Here is an 8364-nt window from a genome sequence, read left to right as displayed (position 1 = left end):
TTTATAGTCAAAATAAATTGAGGCAGATCTCACTGGGTCCTATTTTTAGGATAAAAGACGCTAATTTTATCCCTTTGGATTTTGAATTAGCGTATAAGGGATAATTTTAAGACATAAAGAAAAAATCGATTTTTTTCTTATAACTCTTCAATGTTTTTGTCATAACGTTTTTATATCTTTATTTCATCATAAGTTAACCTTAAAGTGTAGTCTGAACATTCAAATATTATTCAATTCAGATTTCTTTTTACTATGGTGGTAAATTACTGTACGATGCATTGTGTTTATTGAAACCCTTCTAATATTCGATAGGACCAATTGTCGGTTGCGACGAATATTCGCCTCATGCAGGAAATGTTTATACCAGAGTTATAGCGGAAAACTTCATTGTTTAATTTCAAAAAAAAACGAATGAAAACTAACTTGATTGGGATCAACTTAACAATCTCCCTCTGCTCCATCACCCCAAGAAGCGTCCCGTAAAACCAACCCCTTTATGCGTCAGGAACTTGAAGTATAGTTAAGAATAATGATGATAACTATTAGAGAAATTCAGCAAACGCGTTTAATGTGTCGATATTAATTGATTCTGTATTACATTTTATACTGTTCTTGTTCTTCATTGGAAAATTTGACAGGTTTTGTTTCTCGGCGCAAAACTTTTTTTAAATGGATCAGAAAACTTTATGCTGCAAAAAATTTTCTAAAAAAAATTGTTTTCTTACCCTCTGGATAGTTTGGGTTGCAAGATTGATACCTAAAATGTAGTTTGTTTTCAATTGGAACTGTTTTTTGGACGAAAAGTTTTTCTAGCAACGTTGTTCAGAATAAATTTCACAGCTACAAAAAATACTTTTGGCAGCTCTAAACAACTTAAATGTTTTTGTATGATAAATTAGTATTACTACTCTATAACTTACTTTTACTTAAATCATGATTTTATATTAGAAACAGTATCCACAAGGTGAATGTGACTGGTACAGCGGGCTATTGTCAAGCATATAAAACCGGGCGAGCCTCCATGCAAAAAAAAACGTTTCATCATAAAATTCCAAATAAAAAAGGCTTCTTATACAATTGCATGCAAAAACGGTTATCATACAGTTCCACGCATGGTTTGGATGGAAAATTGTTTATCTTAGAATTTTTAAAATTAAAATTGGACAAATTTTCAACTGAATCTTATGAAAGAAACTTTTAATTACTTAAAATGAGCCTGAATTGAGTTTTGATTAAATGAAATCAAGCATTGGAGCTGAACTACAGTGTGTTTTTTCTGATAAACATTTTTTCATTCTAAAAACTTGTATGACAAGCATTTCTGTTCAACCCAGGAATGTCCAAAAGCTCGGCTAAAGAAAACAGGACTGCTCGTATCTTGACAAAGCCTTGAATGTTCTGACTGCCTTTTGATTGGTATCAGATAATTAAATATAGGCAGAACTACGAAGTTTATAGCCTGATAATATCAAAAATTAAGTTTATCAATTTCAGTTGTGTACGGAGTCAATAATACCAATTATTTGCCTCAACTCAGATTGGAACGACTTTTGCCATTTTCAAGTCAGGTTACTAAAACAGTTTTCAAAGAATTTATCATTATTATTTAAAAAGTGCTGTTGCCCTGAGCTCAAATTTCATCTGCTATCAGTTTTTGTAGTAATGAAGTGTTTTATTTTTTGCTTATTTGGCCAATTTAGGACTTTTAACGCTCGATGTATTTTGCACATATAACGCGTGAGATGAGATTCAATCAATCTTAAAAACCATTCCAAATTGGATTGCGGCGTGCTGTCTGGTCTTTTTTGTATTTTCCTAGCTGCATATAAAATCACTTTAAACTTTATATACCGTGAGGGTGGGTGATTTTCAATTTTTGAATTTTTTCCATTTTTAAAAAAAATTTCAATAAGTATTTTATTTTAAGTTTTCCATGGAAATAAAATTCAGTCAAATCGTTCAGGCCGTTGCCTTGATACGATCAGTGCTTTTTTTATATATGTGCAGAAGGGCGGATTTAGGATTTTCTCGAGGGGGATGGATTTTTGAAAAAAGTCCAAAAATTTTGACGACTTTTTTTTTAGGTTGACCAAATTGACTTTTCGAGCTACCAAAAATCACTAAAAATACCCTGTTTTGGCCAAATATTGTGCACCGGTAGCAAATTTTGTGCGACGGAAGATAAATGTCAAAAAAGCCCCCTCAAAAATACGCAACCATTATAAAGTGATGTTTTTCAGTAATTGGGAGAAGACCAACTTAAGCTGCGAGCTGTTCCGCCGCTGAAGGCCAATTTAATTACGAGTTGTCAGCTTATTTGTAATGACTTAATCACCGTTTTTGGGAGCTATGGAATGCATTTACATCTCCCTTCAAGAATCGGACAACCCATGGTTGACTTTCACTGAGAGGCCAATAAGTTAGTCACTTCCAAATTGCTGGTTCAGGCGTCAAATTTAGGCACAGATGAGAATCTAGTACTGACACAGAAGGCACTGTACTGGACACATTTAATCTTTTGGAACCACATCTTACAGCATAAAATTGTTGTCGATTTATAGAGGAAAGAACCTAATTGAAATCAGTTTGATAAAACGTCCTTCAAATCTTAACCCAAAATCAGGAAAGGGTTTAATTGAAATGAAGAAAACGCGCACTGCATGAACCATGTGTTGATAAGATAGAAGAACATCTTTTTGAATTAAAAAAGCCAAATTGTCCTCCTCAAATTTAAATTAGATTCAAATGAGTTTTAGGCGCTCTAAAATGGCGTGGGATTAAAAGGCGAAACTATTAAAATTCTAATTTTTATGGGTGGGTCCGAATTGTCGTTTCTCATCAAGCAAAATGAATAAACACGGAAAAATCAAATTGAATTAGTTCCCACGTCATTAAAATTGATGCTTAAAAAATTAATATTCGAAATACCACTAACTTTTTGTGAAAAAGAAAATAGCCTTTTGAAATGAAAATATTATGAAAGCGATTGTTTGTACTCGAGTCCAGCCTAAAATAACGTCGGAGAGTGCAGCCTACGACAATAATTTTGGAGATTAGAACATCAGATAAAAATTTAGACATAAGAGAAATGTCTCCCTGTGTTAACGTAATATGCTAAGCAAACCTGAAAAAGAAGAACCTTTACTGCTATTTTCCAAACAAAAGCAGAAAGAGGAAAACACTAGGTTATTTTTCTGAACTTTTTAAAAGAAATGCTTGCTCTCATTCTTCGTCCCATAATTGTTTTTTTTTCTGAGAGTAGGCCTTTAGTGACCTCATATGTGTCGAGTAAACGCACAAAAAGGTATGTGTTGCCAATTGTTTTTCAGATGAAAATCAACCAGGGTCCTTTCAAGTGGACTTGGATAAGGGAAAGAGTGCCACTCAAGTAATTTTCATATAATTCGAGTGTTTAAGCACTAATAGTTTTCCAATTGTCTGATTAATTTTTCGCTAAATTTTTCTGCAAAAAGCGTTATATGATTTCTATATTAACTACTATTTTTTTTTCGGTAAAATATTTTGCAATCATGCAATCATTTGATACTCATCCAAATTCGATTTCTTGATGATATTCAATTTTACCTTTAAAAAAATAGAAAAAATCATATCTATAATGTAAACAGCTGCATCACAACCAGAAAGCGCTTAGATCTAAAATTATTTGAGTTGAACCAGAAGTTATATGCATTAGATAGTGAACAAAACATTCAAAAAAATGTGTTTTCTAGATGAACTGTTTAAATCACTCGACTACGCGCAATCCATTAAATCTTACTTGAAATTACTTGAATTTAAGAAAAAAATTTGCTGATTAAATTCACCCTAAGCACAAAATTTTAGTCATTTTCTTTGATAGTTGAAGCAATCAGACTGCTCTCATGACAACTATTCCTGAGTTTTCTGACTGTCCCATGGGATGCCTCTGACAAATTCATGCAAAACCTTTTGATTAAAAAAAACATGATTTTGATGAAATCTTTACCCCAAATCCAATTTAAACTGCAAAGTGATATACTCAGCATCTACCTACTATCACCCCAATTGAATCGACTAGCATAGTTAATTTCGTTTGGAATGATTTGAGCTGGATAAATTTGCCGCATACGCGTTATAAGAGCGCGTTCCATCGAGCATTATTTATTACAAAATTGCAAAGGATGGACAAAAAAGCTATTTTCAAGCATCCATAATTTTACAAAAACCCTAAATTTACTTTTCATCTCAAGGCATCAATAGCTTTTCATTAAGTGAAAAAAAATGCGCCAGAAATTGTTTAGAAAAAGTCAACCTCTATCAGGTGAAAAAAAAAATGTTTTAATGAAAGAAGGGAACTTCTATGAAAGAGTTCTTACGTATAAAAATCATAATTTTGTTGTGATGAGGAAAAAAAAATTGTTTTAAATTATCCCCTAGATGTTTTGTTATACGAGCATATGTGATAAATTAAATGATAAACTTGGTGGCTTTTACCGTAATAAAAAGACAAATAAATTCACTTCAACTAATTTTAGAACCGTTTTTGAGCTGGATAAAATCGCTGCGTAGGCTTTAATTGCTCGTTAATTGTCAAGTATCTCAAATCGGCCAAAATAGCAATTTTTAAACCCTTATAAATTTTTTAAAGATAGTCGCAGGTGAAATATTTGAGCTGAGGTCATTATGGTGTATAGATGATTTTTGCATAGTTTCAAGAAAATGAATATTTAAAGAGTTGATTTTTAAATGGAAAAAATCCAATAAAAGTCAAAAAATTCGGTCACTTTCGTCGAAAGTCGGAAAATGATTTGTTTTGAAAAAATTACTTAAAAGTTTATCTTGATAATGAAAAGCAATTCTGGTTTGAATTTGGTGTTTTAAATTGCCATTTTCGCCAAGTTATTTGATCATAGATCACAGTCAAATTTAAGCAAAAATTTTTGTGACCTAGAAAATTGAGACAACCCTTACACATCCTTATGGGTCGAGAAATTCGCAGCATACCGAATATTGGTCGAGTAGGTCGAAACATAACTCGAGCACCTTGAACCGGGAAGAAATCTACAAAATGTTCAACCTTTCCAAATTGTACTTTTAAATTATCAACGCCCTTTTTTTAAAAATTTTCTGTGTCTTATGCTGAAGCTCTTAATGTTATCTGGAAAGTAAAGTCAGTTTGACCTCGTATGAGGAGTACCGGGCATACTTATTTGACATTCGTTCTAAAATCACCACTAATGGTTCTGATACCGTCTAATAAAACAAATACCGTCGGTAACAAAACCGGCTAATAATAAAATAGACAAATCAGAAACCAACAATTGAGACGCGTTCTGATTTTGACTCTTGCTCAATATTTAAAAGCAAAACCGAAACGTGTCTCAAATCTTTTTTTTGTTTAGCTTAAAAATCTAAACGCAGTCTCAATTGGGATCGAACCATGAGCCGATCACCTCAACCCTGATAGGAAGACTAATTATTACCGCAGAACTACCAGCATTATGGAGAGCTATGAACCAACTTAAACTTGGTTCTTGAAGTTTCAAGCTGTTTGCATAGAAAATATAACAGAGAAAAGCGGGACAAGGTTCGATCAAAAATGCTAACGGTCAAACCCGGGTGGAAGACAGCGACTTATTTTTCACTTTGTCGGTCGCGCCGATGTACATTCTGCAACCAAAAAACCATTGTCTGGATGGGGTTTTAAGTCGCGGACAAACTTCAAATTCTGGAAATACCGTATCTCGGTCTAAGTGGTCAAAAAATTAGTCGCGGCTGTCATACCGCGGTGCATGGACGAGTTGGTTACTGAAACCAAACGGATTGATAAACAAGATCTCTTGCGTAAGCGAGATAAAACAACTGATTCCTAAATTTATTTATTGACGTCTGAGCTACAGCTCATAGAGATCACTGGCTTGACGCCTTTACAAGGTCAATCGACCAAACAGAAGGTTTACTCACATGGTGAGTTCAGTATAAATAAATGAATCAGAGTTTATCGATCCATGCTGGATGACATTCCCCCTAGGAGAAAGATATTAGCAAAAAGTTTTAATATGAGATTATAGTCCCTAGGGGACTCTCCTTGAATTTTAATTTTCTTGTCTTTCTTTTGCTTTTGTTTCGTCTTTTCCGCCTGTTCGTCTTTTCGTCTTTTCGTCTTTTTCCAATGAACAATATTTCCGTCGTGTCTTTTTCCGGGCGATCCACTGGAAAGATAAGGTCGATGATTTCCGTTTCCTCTTGATTTCTAGTTTTGTTTAGTGATTGCCTCGAGGAATTTCATGCAGGCCTGGTACTCTGGCGTTTTTTTCCAAAAAACCCATTTCCTAGATTAGCGAACTTAGGTTTGGCTTTGTAGGTAACTGTGTTGCTTCCGTTGGTGACGCGATATTGAGTTGTAATTTCTTTTTGGATCCACGTTTTGTTTCCTCGATTGTGTTTATTGATACGAGGTTTCCAAATGCGTTGGCAACTAACGATTGGCAAGTTCGTACCGATTTTTGGGTTGGTTCGGCAAATAAAGCATTTAGTGGGGTCTTCTTCTGGTTTAAGATTTTCGGCGACGGTGCCGAGATCTCGTTGTCGACGATCTTCTTAAGCATCCTCCATACTGTCTGAACTCTCTGTGGAGTGGCTTTGGACGTTCTGGTCTTTAATTTTTCCTCCTTTTGAAGGCTCATTCCTCTTGTCGGATGTGTCACGCGGGTAGGCTGGCCGCCCGTCCGTTTTCCTGTTGGCCTGGCTCGTCGCTTTGTTGGGCTGCTCTGTTGTCCTGCGGTCTGCTCCTTCCTGGTGAGTGTTTTCGGGAGACCTGTTACTGCGTCCTCTTCTAAATATCGGATGCTGAGGTTCGCTGGGTTGCTCAAGGTCTGAAAATTGACGGCAAGGTTCGGATCTCTGTGCGGATTTGTATGCACTGTAATCACTAAACCGTGAAGTTCTGTAAGGCCCTTATATTAGAGGATTAGGAACAACAACTGCAACTCCGCTTTTTTTGTAATCTAATCTGGGTTGTTTCCCGAACGTTTGTACCCACGCGGTGTGTTGCCTAAAAGTTAATTTTGTCCTTCAATGGTCTGGTATTTTTGTTGTTCGAAAGTCTTATGGTCCTTTACCTTGGTAGCTTTTCGGATTGTTTTTCTTGCTACTTGCTCCAACCGATTTTTGGTGTTTTTATTTTGTCTATTGGTTGCTGTACCCCTTATATCTTACGTTTAGCTTATCCTCAACTATTTCTATGGCTCGTATAGTTTTCGCACCTGGTGTTTGCTGCGGTTGATGTGGTGGAGATTTCTTTGGCAATTGGAGGTTTTTGGGTAACGTTCTGCGTCGCTTTATTGACACTTTGTCCTCTGACCATCGCTGTAATTTGCGCATGATTTCTGCTGGTAGAGGCGGTTTTGTGAGGTTGTTCTGATCTAAACATGAGTGTTTTGCATTTTTCCTATTTAGGTTGTAGGGGGAGCTACTCGTTGTTAAGATAGAGAGAGGCTTATTTGGTTTTCTACCCATGTGTGCTTCAAAAGGTGACATTTTCGTTACTCCTTGTGGTGTGATACGTAATATTTTTATTAATTCGGCTACGTCTGAGGCAATTTTATATGGTGGATTTGCTTAATCCATTCGCATCAACCCTTATGTCCGTTTTAACGTTTGGATCATTCTCTCTACCACCCTTATCGTTCTATGGTTGTCTACCGATGCAAAAAAAATTTGATACTATTTTTGCTACAAAACAATTGAGTTTTTTGGACCTAAAAGATTGTGCTTGGTCACAGCTTAGTCGTCGCGGTACCCCTTTATTCGAAATATATCTTCGTAATAATTTTATGGCAATATCCGCCGTTCTGTTCGACACGACTTTTGCCGTGGAGAATTTCGACCGTTTATCAATTGCAAATAAGATGTACGCGTCCTTATTTAGTTCATCAGGGTGAAACCAGGCAAAATCTAATTGTTCTTATTCATAAGGTTCGACTACCGGTTCCATTTGGAACGAATTTTTTTTTCCTATGATTGGTTGGAGGTTTTTATCTTGTTCTGTACAATGTTTACAACTTTGTGCCATTTGGACTATTGAAAAATGTATGTGTCGAAACCACTCGTGCTGGCACAGAGCCAACATGGCCGTCGATCCAGGATGGTTCAGGTGCAAACTGTCCAGTACTGTTTGTCTCAGTTGTGTTGGGATGACGATTCTCTCGTCGATCAGCAAACAGTCGTCTCTTACGTGCTGCTTATTTCGTATGTTGAACCAGTATTGCGCGTACGAAGTCACTATGGGCTCCCAGTCTCGTTTTTTAACAAAGTTTATGATTGGTCGTAAATATCTGTTCTTTTTGGATGCAGCGTTATTAATCGTATCCCGAGTATTTTTTT

This window comes from Symsagittifera roscoffensis, unplaced genomic scaffold (assembly GCF_963678635.1).
Source record: "Symsagittifera roscoffensis unplaced genomic scaffold, txSymRosc1.1 SCAFFOLD_312, whole genome shotgun sequence".
In the NCBI taxonomy this organism is placed as follows: Eukaryota; Metazoa; Xenacoelomorpha; order Acoela; family Convolutidae; genus Symsagittifera; species Symsagittifera roscoffensis.
Note: the sequence above shows the minus strand (reverse complement) of the source record.